Raw genomic sequence first — 25,174 nt, forward strand, 5'->3', positions numbered from 1 at the left:
AAAACAGTGCCTACTTTATATCTGTTGCACCACACTGGCTTAAATGACAAAACAAACAAACACAAGTACTGGAAAGCTGGGCCTCTCTTAAAGAAAAGGTTGCGAAATTACAGGGTTCAAATTAGGCAAAACGTTCAAATCCTCTAAGAGTAACATGTTGGGGTGTCACTTAGATCCCCCCCTCCCAGTGCCTGTAAAAATAGATTTTTAGCTTGATTTATGGCAGTGTTTGTACGATCTCCTCTGATTCCTCCTTAAATTCAAGGAGAAATACATCTTTCCATCAAATTGAGACATGAAAATAATGTTTATTGAAAACCTTTGAGCATATTGGTTTTAAAAAAAGCACTTCCGTACACTCCTCCATGGCCCATTCCTCCCCATTTTAAGATGGAGAAATGAAGACTCAGAGTGGGCAAACGAATTGCCCCAAACGACCCCGTGAGGAAGCGGCAAGGCTGGTACTCGGAGTGGGTTTATTTAACCAAACTGTTTAAAATGTGAACTTAGTTTGTGAAACAACCTCACGTGGTTGGTATTATTGTCCCCAGTATATCACCCATCACCAGGCCCAAGGCGAAGTCATACAACTAAAGAGCAGCAGGACCAGAGCAGGGGAGACAAACGCTCCTGAGCGCTGTAGGGTTTGTGCATTTCCTCTCCTCCGGGTCCAAGTGCAGGATGGACGCGAGTAAGGAACCTACTTCCAGAAAGGGGCTCCCCTCTGAGAGTCGATGCCTTTCCGTCACTCTGTAGGTCCAGAAGGCTTGTTCTGTCTAGACTGACACAGAAACACGCGACTCTCCTTTTTTCTGTGTCTCATCACAGAAAGGAGGTAGGAAAACTTGGGAAACGGGAGACCTCCCTTTTCTGGAGTCACCAGCAAATCAGCTCCAAGAACCTGAGAACAAACCCTCGGCAGGGAGCGTGGAGGCCTCTGTCGGGGATTCTCCAAGTCTCCGGCGCGGTGGCACGGCGGCCAGATGCTCCTGATTCATCGGGCCTGTGTGGATAGCACCCGATACGGCATCTCGGGCAAAGCAATGCGGTCCTTCGGTCCCGCGATAAACCCTCGTCCCGCTGACCGCTCCTTCAGCTTAGCGCTGAACAGTCGGTCAAGGTCAGATACAGGATCTGTTCTTCTCGCCCATGAAGACATTTTAAAAAAGGCTCTGCGCACTCACCCCCAAGTCAGGACCTTGATCACTGTGGACTGACAATGTACTGTGAGGAGAGGGAGGGAAAATCCTTTCCCTGAACGTTCCCATCCATCGTTGAGTAAACATCATAAATCTATGGCAGGAACAGGCTGCCTGGACTCCAGTTAGCTCCTGCTACAATTGTAGCTTCCAGGCTTGATGCCCTAAACGTGAATAACGTCATAGCCCAGCACAGGTCTGATTAAGGAGGTGACTTTGCCAACCTCAGGGTCAGGGAGGGGCTCCCCGCTCCCTTCCTTTATTCCCTGTGGCTTAGTAACCACTTCAGCAAATCTCCCCATTAAATATACAACGCAAGTGAGTGCAATAGAAGCTAAAGGATGCGGCGGGTAAACACCAGCGTCTCTCCTGGCAGACCTTGCTGGGTGACAGAGAGCATCCCTGCTCCGTTTGCCCTCCGGAATCCTAAATGTCCCCCATCGCGAATGCCAGGATAAAAGTGGCTCACACCTTGCTTCTGCCCACTGGGCTTCAGTCTGTGGGTTACACTTCCAGGACCATCTGCTTCCCAGGCGGTCACGTGGTCTATCCATGGAGTAGCTGGATGTTCCCTACGTACGTGTGACGTGATTGATGCCCACACACGGCATCTGAGAACGGGGCTGAGGGTCACACCCAGGAGGTGACTCGAATTATTAGCACCTCACATCCAATCAGGAAAGAGCGGAGCTTTTTGTCTTGCCCAGATGGTACCAGCCCCTCAAATATGATTATGGGTCCCTTGAATAATTCCTGGATGGAAGCCATATTTGTTGAGCTCTTAATGCATGTTGGGCACACTTAATAAGAAATGCTGAGTCTTCTGCGAGGTGGCAGAGGGTCTCTGCACATGTGACCTTATTCACTGTCCATAACAATCCTGTCCAGGTGATGAACTATCTCCATGTTTTTCACCTGAGATCAAGCTGAGGCTTATTATGGGGTAACAGTAATGGAGCTGGAATTTGAGCCCCACTATGACTCCAGATTCAACATTCTTAAGCAGTAAAACTTTCCTCCCTCCCCATCCCTGTTTCTATTCTCATCCTACTAACACACACACAACCCCTTGTGTGGGCCAGTAATACCAACAACTTACCACAGCACAACTGCATTGGGCCAAATTATAGGGATTTAGAGTCTAAATTTTCCATGATATTGAGGCTTTATAGAGTCAATATTTCAGGTAAGTTTGTATTTATTTATTTATTTATGGCTGCGCTGGGTCTTCGTTGCTGTGCGCGGGCTTTCTCTAGCTGCGGCGAGCGGGGGCTACTCTTCGTTGTGGTGCGCGGGCTTCTCATTGTCGTGGCTTCTCTTGTTGCGGAGCACGGGCTCTAGGGGCACGGGCTTCAGTAGTCATGGCACGTGGGCTCAGTAGTTGTGGCTTGCGGGCTTTAGAGCACAGGCTCAGTAGTTGTGGCACACGGGCTTCATTGCTCTGCGGCATGTGAGAATTTTCCAGACCAGGGCTCGAACCCCTGTCCCCTGCATTGGCAGGCGGATTCTTAACCACTGAGCCACCAGGGAAGCCCTTCAGGTAAGTTTTGATTTTCTCTTAAACCAGGGTTCAGCAAAATTTTTCTCTAAAGGCCAAATAGTAAAGGTTTTAGGCTTTGTGAGTCTCTGTCATGACGATTCAACTCTACCATTGTAGCACAAAAACAGTAAGAGGCAATATGGAAAGGAATGGGAGTGGCTGTGTTTCAATAAAACTTTATTTACCACGACAGGCAGTGGGCCAGATTTGGAAAAGAATGGGAGTGGCTGTGTTTCAATAAAACTTTATTTACCAAGACAGGCAGTGAGCCAGATTTGGCCCAGGGGCCACAGGTTGAGACCCTATAGTTTGAAACTCAAGCCATCATTAAAACACCCTAGGGTTTTAGACACTGGGTCTGTCTAACCTATCAGAAGCAAGGCTGGGAGCCAGGGCCCTTGCAGTAAGGGGCAGAAGTTAACAACTGTTTAAGAAGCACTGCGGCCAACATTGCTACTATCCCCAGATAGCCAGACCAGCAGGTCTCAACATGTGTTCCACAGACAGATAGCAGCAAGCATTTTGCCAGAAAAGAGTTCTTTGAACTAGTAAGTTCTGCAAACATTGTGCTAGAGAATTAAACTGTTTCCATTACTGCAAGACTTGTCAGGGCCTTTAATGTGCTAATAATCCTATTAATCTCCAGGAAGGGAAAGCAGTTCTAGTCTCCCCTTCTGGCCTGACCTCGTGCACTGTCCTTTGTGTGTAGAGCATGATGTCTGCACTGTGGGAAGAGTGTTCTAGACCCAGGTCCTAAAGTTTTTCACACTGTCTTACTTTTCTACCTCTTGTCCCACCTGTTCCCACTTGAGGGTACCCACCTCAGTTGCTACCACGCACACAATAGCCCACTTCATCCTCAGAGCAACACTGCGGTCTGGTCAGGGACTTTGGACACTGTGTCTCCCATGACCCAGTGTGGATGAGCTCAGAGTGGAGGGTGTGAGAAGGACAGGGTTGGCGTGGAGGCTGGTACATCTCTTTCCCCTGTTTCTACAACCTGCTGCTTGAAGGTCTGGTATTTATGATCTGCTAGAATGTTCCAGAACCTCAAGAGTCTCCTGTGCTCCTGGTTTGAGAGACTAGGTGGAAAATCTCCATAAGAACACAGACTCAGAGCTTCATGAAGCCTGACACAGGAACAGTTGGCTTTAGTCAGGAAATGTAGGGACTCTAATGGGAGCACGGTTACCGGACATTTATGCCCGGAAGGTTATCATCTCCTGAGACCTCGGTGAGAAGGCAGGACTTGAGGTCGGGAGTCGCTGCTGTTGTGGAGAAACCATCCAGGGAGGGTAGTTTGGGGCAAGACTCTTAGCTCTGAGGAGCTTTCGGTGCACCATCTCTACAATAGAAATGCTGATGCCTGCAAGCCTGGGCTGGGATGGGAGCATGGGGGCTGGTGGGGAGGTGTGTGAGAGCGCTTTGCAATGAAGGCTGAGTGATTGTTTGGAGGAAGCGTCTGGGAGCAATTCAGACCTTTCTGGGTCCTTCTGAGGAGCTAGGCATTGTGGCGAAGCTTGGGATTTGACTCACAGGACAAGCTTCTTTAAGCACATGCTTTAGCCGCCGGCTTTGAGCCCACTCTTGAAAACTAAGCAGTAAATAATGAGAGGCCTAAGAAGCTCCGTCCAGTCGGAAAAGACCTCCAGCATATGGAACGTAGCGGCTGATGGGGGGAGGGCCTCTGCCCCTCCACGGGGCAGTGGCCAAGGGGTTCCTGAGCCTTATTTATCATGTGTAGTATTTTACGAGGAGGCTGTGAATTATTTCTGTAATTGAAAGTTGGTTTTTAAAAAAGACAAAGGGAATCAGGAAAAAAGATATGACTTTAGGCGCACACTCATTTCCATCTCAAAACGATGGGCGAGTCCTGTGAAAATGTCCTTAGATTTGTTGATCTGCTGTTATCACCCCGTTTTGTTTTTCTCTCTCTCTCTCTCTTTTTTCCATTTGTGTGGCCACCTGACTTTCCTAGTGGTGATTACTAAGAAAAGTCCTAAACTGAATCAAAACAACAATGACAAAAGCAAAAACAAAGCCCCAAGTCACCCGCAGCCCAACTCAGACCCTTTTGGCCAGTGTGGGTTTTCCACAGGCCGTCTTTGTGTTTCAAATGCACCTGTTTCCTTTTTTCTTTCTTATTTCCCCGAGAACCACTGAGAAGCCCTCCCTCTTTCCCAGGGGCCCAAGAGGACCTCCCTGTGGTGGGACCCACACGGGCCTTGGGGCCATGCATTTCTGGCAGAGCTGGGGAGCCCCATCCTGCTTCCCCCCACCTCCCCACCCCAGGATGAAGGGCCTTCCCAGGTGAGGCTCGCCCTCCACCCAGGCAAGTGCCTGCTCCTAAGGCCAGGTTTCAGGGAGAGCCTTCTGGGGCTCTCTCCCTCATCCTCGGTCTTTCAGAGGAGACTTTTTTTCTTTTTTTGGCCACACCGCGGCAGCTTGCGGAGCCTTAGTTCCTCCGACGGGGATGGAACCCGTGCCCCCTGCAGCGGAAGCGTGGAGTCCTAACCACTGGACCGCCAGGGAATTCCCTCAGATGAGACATTTTATGGGCAAAGGGACCCCCTTCTTATGAGGAATCAGTCCACAGGGAGACACTACCCCTATCAGTGTGGCCCTTGTATCTCCTGCCTAGAAAGTACAGTCCCCTGTTTCCTCCTGGGTTGTGAGAAATGGGTTCTAATCCTTCCATTTCCATAGTCTCACCTCCCCGGCATCTCCATTTTACAAATGAGAGCTTCCAGGCCTCTCTCTGACCCAGGCAGGCAAGGTGAACGTGGCCTCCCCTCACCACAGTGAGCCCGGAGAAAGAGCGTGCAGGTTATGAGCCAGACAGGCGTGAGTTCAAATCCCAGCCCTGACCCTGACTAGCTGTGTGATCCAAGGCCACTCACCCAACCTCTCTGAGCCTCAGTTTCCTCATTTCTAAAATGGGGACAAGACTAAACCCTGCCCCATGGGGTTGTTGCAGGGGAGAAGTGACGCAGTGCCTGTGCAGGGCCCGGCGCTCGTGCCCAGAGGAGGGGTTTCCGAGCGGGGCCTGACAGCTCACCAGGAAAGGCTGCGGCCCGTCCATCCCGGGGAGGCCGTGTCAGATCAGGGGGAAGCTCAGCAAGCCACTTGAAAGGGACCTTGACTCATTTTGTGGTAACTGAATGTGCCGTTCAGGAAGTGCTTCGCGAGAGCGAACTGGGCTCCAGCCGCCCCCTCGTACCCCTGCCCTCTGCTCCGAACCTTCGGTGGGAGGATGCTGCTCCCAGCAGCGTTCCCGGCCTGAGCTGGTGCGCATGCGCGTGGACCGCAGGGCCCGCGCATGCGCACTGCCAGCCCACTGAAGGCTCGCAGGGGTGGGGTCCGTGGCTGGAGGACAGCCCGCCCGACCACTTGGGTCCACCCCTGAGGCCAGGCGCTCCGCTTTCTGAGCCTCTTGTAACTGGAGCTCCCACGTGTCAGCCCAGCGCCCAGCACTTGACATTTAATAGTCACAAGCAGCTCCCCTGGAAAGTACTAAACTTCTCACCATTTAAGGATGGGGAAACTGAGGCACGCAGAGGTTATGAAATGCGCAGGCACGTGGAGGATGATGTGTCTGGAGCTGGGATTTGAACCCGGGGAGCTGGACTGCAGGGGCTGCCTCTTAACCTAGCCGCTGGCGTCGAGAGCCTGGCACACGGTAGGTCTCAGTGGGTCCTAATAGGAGTGGAGATGGGGCCACTGCACGTGATGTTGTGAGTATGGCGGGAAAGAGGGTGTAGGGTGACCTCAACCCCTGCAGCTGTTTCCTGGTGGGTGGGGAAGGGGCTGTGAATGTGGAGGAACCTCAGGGCATGTGGCAGGGTCCCCTCTGGCTCCTGGTGGGCTGCCCCCCAAGCCTCTGGTATCAGCTGCCCTGGGAGTTGGCATGGTCATGTCCACTGCACCCTCTTAGACCCTCCAGAACCCCGGGTTTCCCACTGAACACCCCAAGGACACCGGCAGCAGGTGCCCAAGTAGCAGGTACTGAGGCCATCGGAGAACCATGGGGTGACCTGCTGGGAGGCTGGTGCCACTGGGGACCAGAGACTGGATGAGGTGGGGAACCTCTGAGAGGAAGAGGCTGCCTGGCCGTTAGCCCTGATCTGTCCACCCCCATCTGCCATCCCCAGGCTGGCCACGTGGGGTTTCCAGGGAGAAGGAAGTGGGGGAGTGAAGTGACGTGGGAAGGTGGGTGGCACAGAATTGCAGAGCTGGCCCCCAGGCCCCGAGAAGAGCAGATCCTCCTCTGTCCCCTGCCTCAGAGGCCTTGGGGAGCAAGAACTTTGTACATTGAGCTGCACCCCTGCTGGGAAGTCAGGGCCTGTCCTAGTTCCTCATTCAAGGCACACACGCTTATCCCCAAGGCAGTTAAAAACCCCGAGTTGCCCAACTTGGTCCAGGGAAGCCTGGCCCATCATCCCACACCCCCTTACAGCCCGAGCCCTGGCTGCTAGGCCTGGTCTGTCTGGCCTCCAAGGCCAGACAGTGACCTGCATCCTGGAGTCCACGTGTCGAAGAGGAAGCTGCCATTCTGACGGCCCAGAAACATCTGTTCCCCATTCGTCATTGTCGAGCTCTGATGTCTTTGGGGGCTAAGTCTGAAGGACAGTTTTTACTGTTGTAACCAAAAAAGCAAAAGGAAACAAACAATTACAGGCCTCCTTTATTTCAGAACTTTTGTGTGTGTCAGTAGAAAGCCATTCCAGTAAACAGGAGTTTGACCCAATTACCCTTCCCCGTGATGAGTCGCTGGGGCGTCTCCTCCCTCCGCTCCCCTGCTTCACACCCCACTGTGCTGAGAAGTGTTGAGATAAATACATTTGGACTGAGGCGGGAACAAAAAGAGCAGAAAATGCTTCATCTTCACCTGGGCTTGTCTGTGCATCTTCAGAGGATACCTGTGACGGGGCCCGTGTGTCTGGTGCTCCGGGATCAAAATGCCTTGAGTAACAGCGGCGGCTCTCAGAGCAGCACCACTGTTTACCTTTCTAGCCTGTAGCTCAGCTCCTCCTCCGATCTGGGTGTTTCCAACATGCGCTTGTTCATACAATGGATGCGCTAGTTCAGACTCACGGGAACTGTGGCGGCACCCAGATCAGCCCTGAGAGCTCTTACGACCTTCCCACCCCGGGCCCTGGCAAGCGCGCGTGTCGCCAGATTCAGAACAGCCATAAGATGCCCTGTCTGCCGGAGGCTGAGGGCAGGTGAGCCGTCCTTCTGGAGCTAATGAAGGACCGCCGCTTGTCCCAGGGCTCTACTGAGCCCCGGAGGACTCTCCCACTTAGGGAGAGGTTCTGGGTTGGGACACGAGGACGATGCTCCCCAGCAGGAGGCAGGGTCTGTGTTCCTGGGATGTGACAAGTGAGCCCCTTGGCCCCTCTCTACCTTCCTGCTTGTCATGCAGAGTGTTTTGGTTTCCTGTGGCCGCTGTAATACCCTTGGTGGCGTAAAACAACACAAGTGTATTCGCTGACAGGTCTGGACGCCAGATGCCCCAGGTCAGTCTCACTGGGGTCAAGGCAAAGTATCGTTCTGTTTTGGAGGCTTTAGAGGAGATTCTGCTTCCTTGACTGTTCCAGCTTCTAGAGGCTGCCTGCACCCCTGAGTAAGTACTGATACTTGAAGAAGCCTAGTTACAAAGATGCAACCAGACCCTGTCAGGAGAGCTGCAGTATGTTCGGGGCTACCCGTCTCTGTTGCATCCGGTTTCCTCTGGGGCAGGGCCCCTCCCTTCCATTGTAATATCTTGGGGAGGGGGGAATGACTGCAAAAGCCACACCAGAGCGAGAGGTACCAGTTCTTCCCCCACTCTTTTGGTGCAGCCGGTGGGGGACACATCACCACACTCCGTCATTGGGATGCTGTTTTCTGAGACTTGGGCACTTACCTTGTTCAGCTCAGCAGTGCCCCCCTGACCACATTAGTCCTGCTTTGTGCCTGTTTTTGCCATTCTCTTCTCCTCCCCGCCCATTCCCAAACCCAGTGACCCAGCCTTCCCCGTGATTCAGGGAACTGCCGTGTTCTTAGCACACAGGCCCTTTGTGATGGAGTTCAAAGATGAAAATTCTGTTGCTTGCACTCAGGACCTGTGATACAAGGATTGTCTGTCTACTGTGTTGAATAAACGGAGGACTTGAGAATTCACTTTAGTGCCGTCTTACAAATGGCTTGAGGCGTCTAGGAAACCAGGTCCCGGCATCAAGGCCCTGGCTGCGGTTAAGGAGGGGTGTGCCGGGGGTGCTTTGCGGGGGAGGGGCAGCGCTAGAGGATGGAGTTGGTTTTACTGATCTCTGCCCCTGCATATCTATTGTACAACAACAGGCTCTTCGATCACATACAATGGCATCATTATCGCCAGAGCTGTGATGGGGTTCAGAATATGCTACTCCAAGATAGGGCACCTGGACATATCGGGTATTTTAAGCTGAAGGGACTTGAGAAAATACAGCTGGAAGCTTACCCTGACCTCTACCCCACTTGCCCTTCTTCCCTGAAACAGGTCATAAAACCCTCATGTGAGAGGTGCCCTCCCTTTACCTGGAGGAAAAGAGCATCCTTATCTCTAAAGACAAAGAGACGCCAAGAAGAACCCTAACAAACAGACCTTGTTAAGATCCCCCCAGTTTAATACACTCATACTCCTTCACCTGTCATATTCCTCCATGCCTGGACGCTCCTCATTAAACCCAGCACAAAACACTCAGGTCTAACTGTCACTTCAGGTCTTCATTTCCTTATGAAGACTTCCAGATCACCTAAAACTTCTGTTAAATAAATGCATATGCTTTTCTCCTGTTCATCTTTGTCAGTTTAGTTTTCAGACCCCAGGACCCCACAATGATCAAGGAAAGACTTTTTCCTCTCCTTCAGCCGTATATTTTTTCATTAAACTCCCACTTACCCGGCTATGTGCAGGACACAGAGGAGGCAGAAGCGGGCATGAGGGTTAGTAACGGCAGGCCAGAGCCTTAGTGAGTGCTGGCCGCATTTTTGTTTAGTTTCATCTCTGAAGCACCTCCGTGTGCAATGCATATTTGTTGAATGAATGAATGAATGAATGAAGGTTGCAGTCCAAACCAGCCTTCTTGCTGGTGGACCGACGTGCGCATCTAAAGCTGCAGGCACGCTTCAGCAGCAAACCCCCAAACCCAGCTGAAGAGCAGTGAACGTTGCTCATTTCCTTTTTGTTTTGTGTATATGTGTTACTCCTCCAGGACTCCCACGGACCAGAAACAAAATCAAAACTCGAATCCCCAACTCGGGCTTTTACTTGAAGGTAAGAGGGCTCAGAAAAGGGCAGTGAATATTGATGCTGTACAGTTTTCAAGCATTTTGGAATGACATAGATCTAAAGAAAACAACAAGAAGTAAATATTCTTTATCATAAGAATGGATAGCCGTGAAATTTACAGGTAACTTACAGTTGTTAAAAACTCTTTCTAAACTATGGGTCTTCTTGGCAACTAACCTGGTGTCCTTGGGCTGGAGGTACCAAGAAAAGCCAAGAGAGACTGATTGTAGCTGAGATCCAAGGAGTCATGGGATGGGGTGGATGCTATCAAACAGAACTCAAAGTCAGGAGAACTGGCTGAAACAGGCAGGATGTAGGTGGAGACACCCACATCAAGAAGCCTTTTGAACAGAGGCTCTAAGTCAGGAGGCAGCTGCCCTGTGGAGAGGGACAGCCTCTGACCAGCAACTCCTGACCTGCTGGCAGGGTAACTGAGAAATTTCCTGAGATACTGGGCTTTCGCTGCTAAAACGGGGACAGTCTCAGGCCAGCTGGGATGGTGGGTCACTCAAGTTCCCAACTGTCTCTAGCATCCTCTAGCGATGAAAGAGCCTCAGTCCCCGGGGCCACCAAGATGCCCTTGTTGTCCACTGGTTACGCTTGGGGTGGGGTGAGGATAGGGGGAAGGATCACCCTACCATCCCCTCCTGGAGCAGAAGAAGGGCTTTTCTAGGAGTTTGGACTCTGGAGTGGAAGGTGAATGCTTAAAAACCTTTAGGATTTCATGGGAATAATAAGGTTTTCTATTTAACAATAAATTTTAATATTCAAACAAATGCAGACATGTTTCTCAGAGTTGGGACTGAGTCGGTGTAGAAAATATCCTTTCTCAGGGAAGGACTCGGGGTATGGGATTAGCAGATTTAAACTATTATATATAGGATGGATAAACAACAAGGTCCTACTGTAGAGCACAGGAAACTATATTCAATATCCTAGGATAAACTGTAATGGAAAAGAATATTTAAAAATGTCTATATGTGGGCTTCCCTGGTGGCGCAGTGGTTGGGAGTCCGCCTGCCGATGCAGGGGACGCAGGTTCGTGCCCCGGTCTGGGAGGATCCCACGTGCCGCGGAGTGGCCGGGCCCGTGAGCCATGGCCGCTGAGCCTGCGCGTCCGGAGCCTGTGCCCCGCAACGGGAGAGGCCACAACAGTGAGAGGCCCGCGTACCGCAAAAAAAAAAAAAAAAAAAAGTCTATATGTGTGTAACTGAGTCACTTTGCTTTACACCAGAGATGGGCACAACGTAAATCAACTATCCTTCAATTTAAAAAAATAATTTAAAAAAAAAAAGAAAATATCCTTTCTGTAGAGGTGAAACTGCACTGGAGTTCATTTGAATTTCAAAGGGAGTGCAGCTTACTTTGAGCCAACACAGCTCAATGAATCCTACTGTGGCATGTCTTATTACCAGGCGTCCACCTTAGTGCAGAGGGTCTCTGGAATCTAGATTTGGAGTCGTGAGGTCTCTGGCCACTGTTTCCCCTTCTCTCTTCCCAGAGGCTGCTTCTCTCAGGGCCCATCTCTCATATTTTGATCCTCTAGAAATGCACAAATAACTCAAGTGCATGTCAGAAGTGCAAAAAACTTTAACTTTCATCTTTTTTTTTGTTAATATCTAAGCTCATCTTGCGCTCAAAGCCCCTTTCCTATTGGTAGCAACAAAATTTTTCATTTAACTAACTGAAGAGTCCTCAGTTTCTACTGCTTTAAAACTTAGACTCAGTGAGATCTAAGTTTCTGATGTCACCCAAGGTTTCTTTCCCCCTTTTCCTTTTCCAAGACACAGTCCAGGCGCCAGAAGCGGACCTGTGTGCCCTGTCACATTCAGAAAGGAGGGTCTGGCCTCCCAAGGAAGCAGAGTTCCTCCCTCCTGGCCTTTGGTCATCAGCCTCTGACCTCACCGTGTCCCCCACCTTGGCATCTGTGTCTGGCGTTACTTGTGGGCTGTTCTCACCATGGGCACAGCGCTAAGGGCTGCTGTGACCTGTGTCTGTCCTCAGATTGGCTGGGAAGTCATCAGTGGCAGGATTATACCACAATTTGTTTATCTAGTCACCTGTTGATGGTAGTTTGGGCTATTTCCAATTTTGGAGTCCTGTGAATGAAGCTGTGAAGAATATGTGCAAGTCGTTTTGTGGACAAATGTTTTTTATTTTTTTTCACTGGGGAAAATACCTAGGAGAAATACCTAGGTCATACTGTAAGTGTATGTTGAATTTATAAGTAAAAGCGATTGTGTGTTCCCACCAGCAAAGTACGAGAGTTCCAGTTGTTCTGCGTCTTTGCCAACATTTGCAAGGGTCAGTCTTTATAAAATTTTAAGCATTCTAGCGCATGAGAAATGATATCTCATTGTGGTTTTAATTTGTATTTGTCTAATTACTAATTATGTTGAGCACCTTTGCATGTGCTTATTGGTCATCTGCAAAGTGTCTATGCTTGTTCTTTGCCTATTTTTAATACTGGATTGTATATCTTTCATTATGGATTTATAGCAATTCTTTATTCTGGATACAAGTACTTTGCCAGTTAAATATATCGTGAATATTTTCTCTCAGTCTGTGGCTTGTCTCTTTTTAAAGAGAAGAATTTGATGGGGACCAATGTATCATAAAAAAATTCGATTAGGGCTTTGCATGTCCTAAGAAATCTCTGCCTGCCCCAAGATTGCCAAGATCTTCTGTTTTCTTCCACAGGTTTCGTAGCTTTGGGATTTTACTCTTAAGTTTATAATGGATAAACCTAAATACGTGCTGATTAATTTTTATTTGGAGATTTTCTAGATACTCTGTTGGTGATTTCTAATTCCCGTGTGGTCAGAAATACATGCTGTATGATATCGTATGGATCACAGGCAAAAACAATTACTGGTTATCTCTAAAAGAAATTACAGAAGGACAAAAAGGTAGTCTTTTATTTTGCTCACATGTTTACCATTTTTGGTAGCTTCTTCCCCTGTTGAAGACCCAGGTTTCCTTCTGATGTCATTTCTCTTCAACCTGAATAACTTCCTTTCACATTTCCTGACGAAGAATTCTCTCAGCTTCATTTAATTAAAAATGTCTAGGACCTGAATTTTTTGAAAGATTTATTTAACTGGATGTAGAACTTTAGCATTAATCATTTCATTATCTTATCGTCCCATGATCTCTGGCTTCATTGCTTCTGACAAAAAGTCAAATGTGATTCATCTTTGTATCTGTGTCATTTTCTTCTCTGGCTGCTCAAAACTTTTTATTTTTCAGCAGTTTAACTGTGGTATGCCTTTCTGTGGTGTGTGTGTGTGTGTTTATCTTCCTTGGAGTTTATTGAGATTCTTGGGATATACAGGTTAATGTTTTCCATCAGATTTAGGACGTTTTCAACCATATTCTTTTAAATACTTTTCCTGCCCATTTTCCCTCTCTTCCCCTCTGAGATTCCAATTACACGTTTATTATAATGCTTGGTGTTGTACCAAATGTCACTGAAGCTCTGTCGTTTTTAAAAATCTGCTTTGCTCTGTGTTTTTAAGATTGGCTAATTTGTATTGGCCCGTCTTGTAGGTCACTTACCCTTTTTTCTGTTGCCTCCAAGATGTTAGAGTTATCCACTGAATTTTTCACTTCTGAGTCTTGTCAGTTCTGGAACTTCCATTTGGTTCTTTTTAAAGAATCGTTTCTGTTGCTCTGCTGAGATTCTCTACCTCTTCACTCATTATGGCAATGTTTTCCTTTAATTCCTCAAATATATTTATAATAGCTGTCAATACCATAAATTTCCAGTCTGCTAATTCCAACTTCTGGGTTACCTTGGAGTTCTGTTGATTGATTTTTTTCTTGAGTAGGGGTCACATTTTTCTGTTTCTTTGAATATCTAGTAGTTTTTTTTTTATTGTATACTGTTTTGTGGACAGTGGGTTTAGAAATTCTGTATCTTTTGTCTTGCTTTGATGATAGCAAGGCAGTTAATTATGGCATATCACCTTGAAGTTGTGGAAGCTTGAGTTTTACTCTTTAAGATGGATCTGTTTTGATAGTTTTCTTAGTCTGAGGGAAATGTCTTTAATCCTGGGACATAATCTTTGCTCCCCTCCCCTCCCCCTTCCCTGGATATCAATAGAAAGTCCAACATGTTTATGAAATCTCTCCTGGAAAAACTGGCAGGATTCACACTCCAAACTCTGTCTCTCATTAAACGGGCAGCAGTTAAAATCTCTACTCAGCTTTTAAAAGTTTTAGCTTCTTTCAGGATCCAGCTCTTCAATTCCCAGCCACTCTGGCAGCCCTGAACTCTGTCCTCTGACACTTCAAACAGTAAGATTGCAGCTTTCTGTCTGGCAGACTGAGGAGAGCCCTCAGCAGAAAACTGTCTAAACATAGATCTCATCCAGCGCGGTTCCTTCTTTCAAAGGTCAAAGTCCCCTGCCTGCTTCTGCTTGCTCTCCAATGCTTCCAAATCGTTGGTTTCTAATATTTTGTTTGGAGTTTATACTTGTTATCTGCAGGGGAATTGGCCCAGTAGGAGCTACTATACCATTATCAGAACTAGAACTTCTTCTATACCCGTTTTAAGGATTTTAAAATATATCGCAAAACTGGCCTCCACAAATATGGTACCAAATTACATTCTCACTGGTGGTGGATGAGAGTCCTTGATATCCTGCCCCCTTGGCAGCCAGAGTTTCTGAGGCTAAATATAATGGAATGCCAGAACCTTAGAGACCACCAGATACAGTAATTCCTGGTTCAAGCTCCCTGGATCCCAAAAGGAGTCATGAAGGTAGTATAAGGTTGAAGGACAATGTTTATAAGTTACAAACACTATTTCCAAATATAAAAAGTGGAGTTACCCATAACTAAAACTTTAAGTGACATTACTTTTGGTTAAAATGACATTTTTCATGGAGACTTTGGTTTCTTTTTCTAGTCAGGACTTCTGCTTGGTAGTTAGTTATGTTTTTTGGCCAACCCAAATTGGCAAAACGCATTATCACTGATAAGCAAAGTGTGGCTTTTAGGACATAGGAACCTTGGGGAGAAAGTGAATCAGAGGAATTGCTGGTGGCCCTGGACCCTTTGAGCAGTGATGGGCGTTTCCTGCAGATGAATTTAGACTTCATCACTGGATCTCTCTTTGTCTGGATAGCTTTGTCGGCTAGAGCTTTAACCCCTTTATTTACTGAAGCCCAAGGAGCTCAGAAAACTTTGCCTGGAGTCGCACAGACTTACTCCCACTGTGGGTGCAGAGATCAAAACCCAAGATCAGCCTTTGTTCTGAACACAGAGACACATCTTTTTTTAAAAAAAAAAAATTTATTTATTTTGTTTCTTTTTATTTTTGGCTGTGTGGGGTCTTCATTGCTGCACGCGAGCTTTCTCTAGTTGCGGCGAGCGGGGGCTGCTCTTCATTGCGGTGCGCGGGCTTCTCATTGCAGTGGCTTCTCTTGTTGCGGAGCGTGGGCTCTAGGCACGCGGGCTTCAGTAGCTGTGGCACGCAGGCTCAGTAGCTGTGGCTCGCGGGCTGTACAGCGCAGGCTCAATAGTTGTGGTACATGGGCTTAGATGCTCCGTGGCATGTGGGGTCTTCCCGGACCAGGGCTCGAACCCGTGTCCCGTGCCTTGGCAGGCGGATTCTTAACCACTGCGCCACCAGGGAATCCCCTACAGGGGCACATCTTAATTGTGAAGGAGTAATTCTACTATCTACCATGGTTCAGAGAGGAAAATAGAAAAAGGTAAACTCAGAGAAGAGTATTTTGGAGAACTGTCTTGGGAGCATTTTAACGGATGGGCGGCTGTGTTTTTTGAAGTGTCTGTGATTCCCGTGTCACTAACTTTCCAAGGCAAGAATGACCTGGTGGAATCCAGGTGAACAAATTTTCGCTGAGCACGGGACCCATTGTATCTTACCAGGTTTTCCTTTATTTGCTACAATGTTCATTTCTTATGTTTTGTTTTTTTTTTGCGGTACGCGGACCTCTCCCTGTTGTGGCCTCTCCCGTTGCAGAGCGCAGGCTCCGGACGCGCAGGGTCAGCGGCTATGGCTCACGGGCCCAGCCGCTCCGCGGCATGTGGGATCTTCCCGGACCGGGGCACGAACCCGCGTCCCCTGCATCGGCAGGCGGACTCTCAACCACTGCGCCACCAGGGAAGCCCCATTTCTTATATTTTGATGCTGGATTTGGCTTTGCGTGTGTGGCTTCACTTCAGTCCTGCTTCCTAGATTTCCAAAGGCAAACACTTGCCATCTTTCGTAAAAGCCAAAACGACTGGAGTCATGTAAACACACAGATTGCTTTTCCTTTTATCACTCCTCCAACATCCAGGCAAATGTTACATATTCCTTAGTATATATTTTCTGTAGCCAAACTTAAGTTTATTTCACCACGTTTTTTTCCCAGGGAAATCAGAGTCCCCCATTGGAGGCAGTGGTCATGAAGCCTTGGAGACTTTTGTCAAAGTTTTATTGCTTCAGAAGGACTTAGGTCAACCTTTAATTGCCTCTACCCAGAGATACGAGGTGGCTTTTGCTGCGTGTGTACGTGTGTGTGTGTGTGTGGTCGTGTGTGTAAGAGTGAGTGTAAGAGGCCAGGCCTCTTAGCCACTTTACTTTTACTCGTGCTCTCAGAAGACCAGCCGGCTAAGTAGGGTCAGGTGAGGCCAGGGCACTCCTGCCCGGTGCTGTACGGAGCTGTCTCAGAAATCCAGGACCCAGTTCAGCTGCCTCAGACCCATCTCAGGGGTCTGGGATTGGGATGACCAGATCCCCTGGGAGGCAAGGAAGCAGCCTCACAGGAAGGAGAACCCATGGAGTGGGTCAACCCATGGAGTGGAGAGGCCTGTAACCTCCAGGACACCATAGGCTTTTATCCCCTTCACCTCAGGATCAAACCCTTTCCCACTTGTTTTCCATCCAGCCAGGCCAGCACTGTCACAAAGAGGGAAGACCCAAGGGCCCCATATCCTGGCGCTGCAGCCAGGACTAATTTCAAGAGGACACCTGGGGACTTCCCTGGTGGTCCAGTGGTTAAGACTCTGCACTTCCACGGCGGGTTCGATCCCTGGTCCGGGAAGTAAGATCCACATGCAACATGGCCCAAAACAAAAAGACACCTGGGCTGGTGCTGGGACAGGGTGCAGCGAGGGGGCAATAGCCCTGTAGAGACTGGCTGTGGAAGGAGCGGGCAGGAAAGGCTTCCCAGAAGAGGGGGATTCAGCCATCTGTGATGAAAGGTTCAGGACACTGGCAGCGGGAGGCCTGGAAGGCTGTCTCTTCTCCACCTTGAACCCTGTGAACTCAGTCAAATCCTTTCCTTCTCAGTCTTATATCCAGAGAACAAGGCTGGAAGCACACCAGGCCAGGGGCCCCTCCAGTTGTGCAATGCTAATCCTGAGGGCGGGGCAGTTGCAGATAAGATGTGAAAGGGGTCTGTTCTCGGTCCAGGCCTTGCAGCCCTCTGAGCGGGATGCATGATTCCTTCTGGGGCTTCAGATCCCCTCGCGCCATCTCTTTCTCCTTCTCGACCTTGTCTCTTCTCCTGCAGCTGGAACTGAGAGAGCCTCGCTTTCTGCCTCTGCTTTGTCCTTGTCACCATTTGTGGCAATTATATGTGGGGTGAGAACAGGACCAGGGGCCCCTTTAAACTTTAGGCCAGTCCACTGGGATCTGTAAATGGTGGGGTTTTTTTCACTTTCATCTGAGCTCTTCAAATAAAAAGATTTGAGAAGCTGAATGCTTTGGACTGCCAGCAAAAATAATCAACAATTTATAATAGGACTGGAAAAGAGTTTTATTTGAGCCAAACTGAGGACTATAGCCCAGAAGACAGCCTCTCAGATGACTGAGGAACTGCTCCACAGAAGCATGGTTTTCAGCACAGTTTTACATGTTGTCAGAACAAAGAACATTACGTGAGTCGGGGATCCATTCCTTCAAGGTACCAGACCAGATCATCGTGTACATAGTGAGTCAGAATGGCTTTGGCACCTGGCAAGGGAGTCTTATCATCAAAAAGTACCAGCATTGGCGTCCCAGGAAGAAAGGCATTTGATCTTTATGTTTAACACGGACATTCTTTACTTTTGGTCAACGCACCCTTTTCTTTAATAATTAAAGCAGATGTACAATGTATGTTTGGTAGGCAGCAAACAGGCTGTTTTAGTCAGCATAAAATTCAAGTTAACCCATAGATAAGCCAGAACGACTTCCCCATACCTCAACATGTGAAATTTTCTTTTATCAGGACACATATAAAAATATGTGTGGGCGCTGAAGCCAGACTGCCTGGTTTAATCCCAGCTCCAACTCATACTAGCTGTGTGACCTTGGGCAAGTTACTTAACTTGCCTGGTCTTTGGTTTCCTCATCTGTAGAATATGACAATAATAGTAGCTATCTCACCATTATTAGGATTATATTAGCTATTGTGTGTGAAATTCTTAAAAAGTTCCTGGCATGTAGAAAGTACTATATAAGTGTGAGCCATCATCGTTTTTACATTATTTTGCTTCCTTTCCCTTTGTTCATTTCACATTTCTAATTGCTGAAAGAGATCCCAATTTTCTTTGCATTTAGGTGAAAGGGAAGTCTGGCTACCTCCTGCCTCCTTAGCCCTGGCCTGTACACACTCCCTACCTTTGCTTTTCTTGCTGGAGCCAAAGACACCGTTGTTGTCCCCATGCCCAGTTAGGGGCGTTGACACACAGAGCAGATGGACTTCCTAGACTGTGGTTTGGGTCCCGGTACTGTCTTTCAGCTGTCTTTTCAACTCTGTGTCATTTTTGTCATCCTCATTATCAAGGATATTCTTTTGTCATAATTATTTTTTTGAAAATTAACATATGCACATTGTAAAAAACTTCAAGTACAAAAAGCCCCCTAACCCTTGTCCGAAGGCTGATTTCCTTCCCTTGACCGGTAATCACTGTTACCAGTTTCCTGCATGTCCTTCCAGGCTAGTTCTAGAACAGCATTCATTTGTTAACATCTCTGCTTACCAATCGACGCCATGGGTACAGGTGTGTAAATGAGTGTGGGTGTACAGGGCTGGGTGAGAGTGACCTCTGGGCTAAGTTGCCCACCTCCCCACAGCCAAGGCCATCTGCAGGCACCTGCAAGCCACAAGGTTACAGGCCTCGGGGCTGGGCCTTTCTTAGTCCAGAGGAATTCAAGAGCCAGTTCAGTGAGTTGAATGTCTTGGCACCAAGGTCATTGCCTGACCTTGGAGCCCAGTTCTAAAATCCACCCTCAGCCTTTGGTCTGACACCCACAGCCTGGTTCCTGAACCCCTCCAGCTGCTTCCCTTGAGCCTGGCTCTTTGACCTGAGAGTTTACTCAGGAGCTCACCCTGTCCCCTCCAATCTTGCCCAGAAAGCCACACGAGAGACCAGGGCTGACCCACTGCAGCCACAGCCCACCCCTCGTGTCTGGTCCCCCTTGTCTCTCTGAGTCACTGGGCTGTCTCTGCCAGGACCCTTGCTGGAACCCTCTAACACTGCCCCTGTCCTGCACTGCCTCTGATTCTGTGGGCTCCACACTCTAGGGGGAAAACTCCCTCTCCCTGGCTTGTTGCAACCCCAAGCACCTTAGAATTCAAGACCTAGCGGTGTGACTCAGAGAGGTTCACTTAATCTCTATGAGCCTCAGTTTCCTAATCTACAAAATGGGCGTGATATTCCCTACATACCTCGCAGGGTTGGTCCCTAGTATTTAAGTGCTGCCATGTGGATAGAAGTCCCTTTGGCTTCCTTCCACCCACCTCGTGGAGATATCGAATTTCCAGGTCCTATCAGCTCCCTCTCCAAATGGCCCTCACGGCTCGCCAAGCTTCAGGCGCCCATTTTGATTTAAGGATTGAAACCAGTGCATTTCAGGTGACTTAGCTTTCATACCTCCCAGACTGTTTGGCCATTAGAACAGTTCCAGGAGAAGATCATCTCTAAGTTTCTTGGAGGGTGGGTAGCAATGACATAATAATAAAAATGGAGGTCCATACTCATTGAGCAGTAACTGTGTGCCAGGTATCCGCCAGGAGCTATACGTGAATGACCTCACGAATCCCTGTGACAAGCCATGGAGGCAACTACTGCCACTGACTTGTGATTGAGATGCCCAGATAGAGGCTCAGAGACCGGAAGGGATCTGATAAGGTTGTGCAACTAACAGATGGGAGACTGGAGTTTAACCTGTGGAAAGTCTCGAAGATCAACTAATTTATTCAGAGCTCGCAAGAGGAAGGCGTCAGCCACCATAACTTGCATGTGGCAGAGACTCAAAGGCAGACAAGGGAGCGGGAAAGCTTTATAGTGGGGGAGGGGTGGGAAGGGGCTGGAGGCTATTGGCCTGGGGGATCTGGAGACGGGCTGTACAGGACGGGGCATCCCATGTGAGGGATCACATCTGACTTTCTCTTGATGGTCCTGTGTTGGAAGTGGGGATGAAAATTAGGGAAGCTGCAGGGATTCATCAAACCCTGGCCATTTGGGCTGAGTGTTACAGAGTCACTGTTTAGCTTCCTGGATTGTCAAACAAAATAGGAACATGGTTCCTGCGAGTGTGACTGAGCGCAGGCTCGCTTCCTGAGCTGTTTACTGCGGATAAGGGCTTGGTTCCCTGGGCAGGTTGCTGCAGGCTGTGGGGCAGAGTCTGTGTTCATATACGGTCTGGTCATTGTCCATTTGGATATTCAGTCTCTTAAACCCAGAAAGGAAGTCTAACTCTGTATTCTTGGAATCTGGAAAATTCCATAAGGGCCATTCCAAGAGCATCTCAGAAGAGAGCCCCAGATCCTGAAACTACAGAGGATCAGCCTGTCCCGAGCTGTTGACCGCCGTGGCTCCCACCTGGGCAGGGTTCTTCTGCTTCAGAGGCCTGACGTTCCACTGGCTTCCGACAGCGGTAGCTGCAGCGTTTCTCGGGGGTCCAAGCTCCTCTCCAGACAGAGGCCACGCACAGGGTGAGGTTAACAGCCCCACCCCCTGGGTCTGCAGAGACCAGCTCCCCAGACTGGCCGACTCGCCTTGCCTAAGGCAGCCAAGACGGTTTCTACTGGGCACGTTTTCTGTGTGGTGTGTTTTTCTTTCTTTGGGAGCTCATAAAATTCCCCCGTCTGCCCTGGGCCTCTCGGTCTTTAATCTCCAGCCTCTCCTGGAGCTGTCCCTATTTCTATTTAATTATGCCTGTTTTTTTTTTTTTAATGGAAGTTTCTTATTGACTTTTTATGAAGATACAGAGACGTGGATAGACTCCAACAAAAATGAAATCTTTATGGAAGAGTCATCTCTCTCCTGGAGCCTCCTGACAAATGTTCCTCCTTGGATACCTAGACATCTGTACATATTGGTGGGGAGTTGGGGACAGGGGAGATAGTCGCTCCGGTCTTGGCTACAGCTGAGCCAGCTGAGTGGCAGGCAGCTGAGCGGGTTATTACTACAGAGGGAGTGGGGTACAGCTCCACGGGGGGCGGGGCATGGCGGTGACCTGAGACACGGAAGAGGAGAAGTAAATCTTTCCCAGGTACAATCCCTTTGCCTGGGTGGCAGCTGAATTGGCACTGCTCCCTGATCCCAGGCAATCTGGCTACATGACTGCGCAGGCATGGAGGTGACACGTGCAGTGACCCCTTATTCAGCATCTCCTGCCCTGGTTCCCCCCAAACCTGGCCTGAGAAGCCTTTGTCTTTGGGCCTAACACCAGACGTGACTGTCTGGGGTCACTGGCTTGCTTCCCTTGGGCAAGCTTCCCAGAGTGTGGTCTGGGGACGGCTTGGGATCCACAGATGGTTCTCCAGGGATCAGGGGCCTATACAGGGTGTGAGTACTTGTGCCGGGAGGGGAAGGAACAATTATTTATTTACAAATCAGTATTAGGAACCACGCACACTACATGCCCGGCCCAGATCTGGGCACCAGGGACTTCAAAGTCATGGTCCCTTGTCCCATGGAACTGACATTCTTGAAGGACGAAACAGGCAAAAATAACAGGCAAAAAAGACAAGTAAGTATGTAAATGACGTGACGATTTCAGATTGTGGAGAGAGCATATGGGACAAACAGGGAGAGGAGAGAAGGCTGTTGGAGACGAGGAAGGGCGTCTGTTTTAGACAAACGGTCAGGGAAGGCTGCCTGCTGACATTGGAGACGAGCAGGTCTCAGTTCAGGGGAGAAGCGGTCCAGGCAGCGGGGCCAGCAAGTGCAAAGGCCCTGGGGCACTTGTGGAGTTGAGAAACAGAGAGAAGGTGAGGGTGGCTGGGATGGTGTGAACCCCCGGGGAGTAGAGGGAGGTGAGGCTGGGTCAGGTCTGGGGGCTTTGTAAACAAGCCTTCCTGATTAACAGCTCTTATTTCAAGTACAACGTGAGCCTGTGAGTGGATTTAGGGAGTAGAGGCCTGACACAAACTGATGTTCGTTTTAAAGACGCCATTTTGGCTGCTGGGTCTCCGGAGAATGGACTGTAGAATTGTATTAAAACCAAGATGCCGAGTTTTCGGAGCTTCGAGAAGGCAGCAGGAGTTTTCTGCTCTCAAGGGATTTGGGGAGGAGGGAGATGTTGGGGTCACTGTTTCTTCAGGTTGTTTGGGTCAAGAGCTGTTTCCTTAAACTGCAAGGCTTCCTGCGAAACTTGTCCCCAGCCTAAGTTTTGAGGACAACTGAGAAGTGATAGTTATGTTTGCCTCCCTGCAAGTATGTACTTTCAGGAGAGGACAGAGCACTGTAGACCTCACATGTGAATTTTGTCAGGGAATGGAATCTCCTATGTGAGTGACAGCTGTCTACCCAGTAGGAGGAACGGTCATGTACGTTCTGATAAGATATTTTAGCACCTATCGTGGCAGACTCTATCCGTGTGTTAGGTCTTCTAACTGCCACCACTGCCCTGAAAAGTACTGTTAAATATGCGATCTGGGACCAGAGAGGTAAAGTAACTTGCCAAAGGTCACACAGCACTAAAAGGCAGAACTGGGGTTTGACTTAAGTCTGCCTGATTCCAGTGCCCTTGCTTCTGTCACTCACCATGGTGGCCTTGGACAGCATCCGTGTGCTCCCTCCCATAAATCCTGTCATGGTTCCTCAGGGAGAATGAAGATCATGGCTGGGTGAGGCTAGGGCACCCTCGGGAGACCCTTGTGTCTTCCTGCCATGGGCCCAAGAGCACAGAGCCTGCCTGAGGCCTGCAAGCTTTCAAAAAACATGCTTGACACTGGCACAAAAAGCAGCTCCAAGGTGTAAGAACAAAGATGCAAAACCACAGCTGGGAACTTAGATCCATAAAGAATAAGAAAAGCGAAAGATTTTATTTTACCTTCATTTCTTCCTTCTTCCACACTCATCTCTGCCTTGTGCAGCCCCAAGTTTCTGACCTGTATCACTTTCCTTCTGCCTGAAAAACTTCTTTTAACATTACCTGCAGGGCGGATCTCCTGGCAATGAACGCCCTCTGTTTTTGTTTGAGAAAATCTTTCTTTCTCCTTCACTTTTTTCCAATTAAATTTTTATTTTGAGATAATTGGAAATTCACCTGTGTTGTAAGAAATGAATCAGAGAAGTCCTGTGTGCCCCTTATTCACAAAAGTAACATCTTGTAGAATGATAGTAGATATCGCAACCAGAATATTGACATCAGTACACTTTCATGTATCCTCAATGGTGTGTGTGTGTGTGTGCGCGCGCGCGTGCGGGCGTGTGTGCACATTTAGTTCTGTGCATTTGTATCCCATGGGTTGGTTTGCGTATCTATCACCACAGTCAAGGTATGTTTTATTTCCATCACCACAAGGATCTCTCCTGTTGCCCACTTATAACCCAAGCGCACTCCTTCCCACTCTCCCCACTTCCTCAACCCTGCCAACCAATGGTCTGTTCTCTTTTAATAATTTTATAATTTCAAGAATAATATATAAATGGGGTCGTGGTACATATGCCTTCTCTGCTCAGTGTAACTCTCTGGAGATTCATCCGTGCTGTTGGGTGTATTGATACCCAACCTCCCTCTTGGTTGCTGTGTGCTATTCTGTGGTGTAGGTGTACCACGGTTTGTGTGTTTAACCACTCATCACCAAAGGACATCTGGGCTGTTTGTAGTTTTTGACAGGGAGAAAGTGGTCCAAGAGAGAATAGAGAGAGAGACCCCACCAAACCAAAGCAAACCAACCAAGAAACAAAAAAATGAGAGAGAGAGAACAAACAAGGCTGCACAGAGAGTGAGGATGGAGAGAATGACGGGGGGGGGGGGGGCGGTGCGGAAGTGGCTTCTCCAGGAGGGGCCATCGGGGATGAAGAGAGAGCTACAAAGAGTGGAAGGTCATAAGATACGTAATCACGCCCCCATAGATTCCTTATTTGCAGTGAGACTCATATTCTCAGACAAACAGGAACTTTCACGATGGACTCTTCTTCTTTTGGGAAGAGGAAGCACAGGTCCTGCCTGCACGTGCTTGCGACATGCTCCCTCGTTTGCTCTTGCACATGCACTTTTGCAAACACAGTTTTGCACGTGTGCACACAAGGCCAGCCCCAGTGTAGCAGCGTTGTGAGGGGCCCCGTCTCCTCCTCTTTTAAGGCAGATGTTTTTGTAAACATCAGGGAGTGGTCTTTTCTTGTGTAGATGTAATATTAATAGCTCCTGGTCACCAGCCCCCTTGCCCACTGATGCTTCTTGGGGGTTGGAAGGCGAGGAGGAAAGAGCCATGTTCTTGGCATCCTGATTAGAACTTGGAATTTAGTGCCCACTAGAAATAATGCACGGGGCATGGAGTTTTAGAACTAAGTCTTTTGTGGAATGTCATAGGACTCTAGTCACCCCAAAACATTGTGTCCATGGGAAAATGCACCTTGAGTTCCATCTTGCAAATGAATTTTTATGGGCTTGAGTGTTATGTAAACTCTTCATCGTATCCTAGTGATATGTATTTATTGTAAAAACAGAACTTCGAGGATAAAGGAGAAAGCGAATATAACCCGTAGTTTTTTACTGCATACAGTTTTTTTCTTACAGAAATGTTGTCATATTGCACGTACTGCATCATATCTGGGCTTATTTGGTGCTTGTGTAAGGTAGAATTCTGAATATGGCCTCCCAAGAGTCTATGTCTAAATCCCAGAACCTATGAGTACCATGAGCTATCATGCCCATGAAAATAT

The 25,174-nt window shown here is 48.6% G+C and overlaps 1 long non-coding RNA gene across 1 annotated transcript in view; it reads left to right on the top strand.

Moving 5' to 3' along the window:
- The first annotated feature begins 10,017 nt into the window (after positions 1-10,017).
- Positions 10,018-25,174, top strand: part of LOC309833744 — a 60,968-nt gene continuing 45,811 nt past the window's right edge. The window contains exon 1 of the long non-coding RNA XR_014297805.1: positions 10,018-10,172. This is a non-coding gene — a long non-coding RNA (uncharacterized lncRNA). The remainder of the gene's footprint in view (positions 10,173-25,174) is intronic.

This window comes from Grampus griseus (genome assembly GCF_964374135.1).
Source record: "Grampus griseus genome assembly, chromosome: 15".
Taxonomy (NCBI): domain Eukaryota; kingdom Metazoa; phylum Chordata; class Mammalia; order Artiodactyla; family Delphinidae; genus Grampus; species Grampus griseus.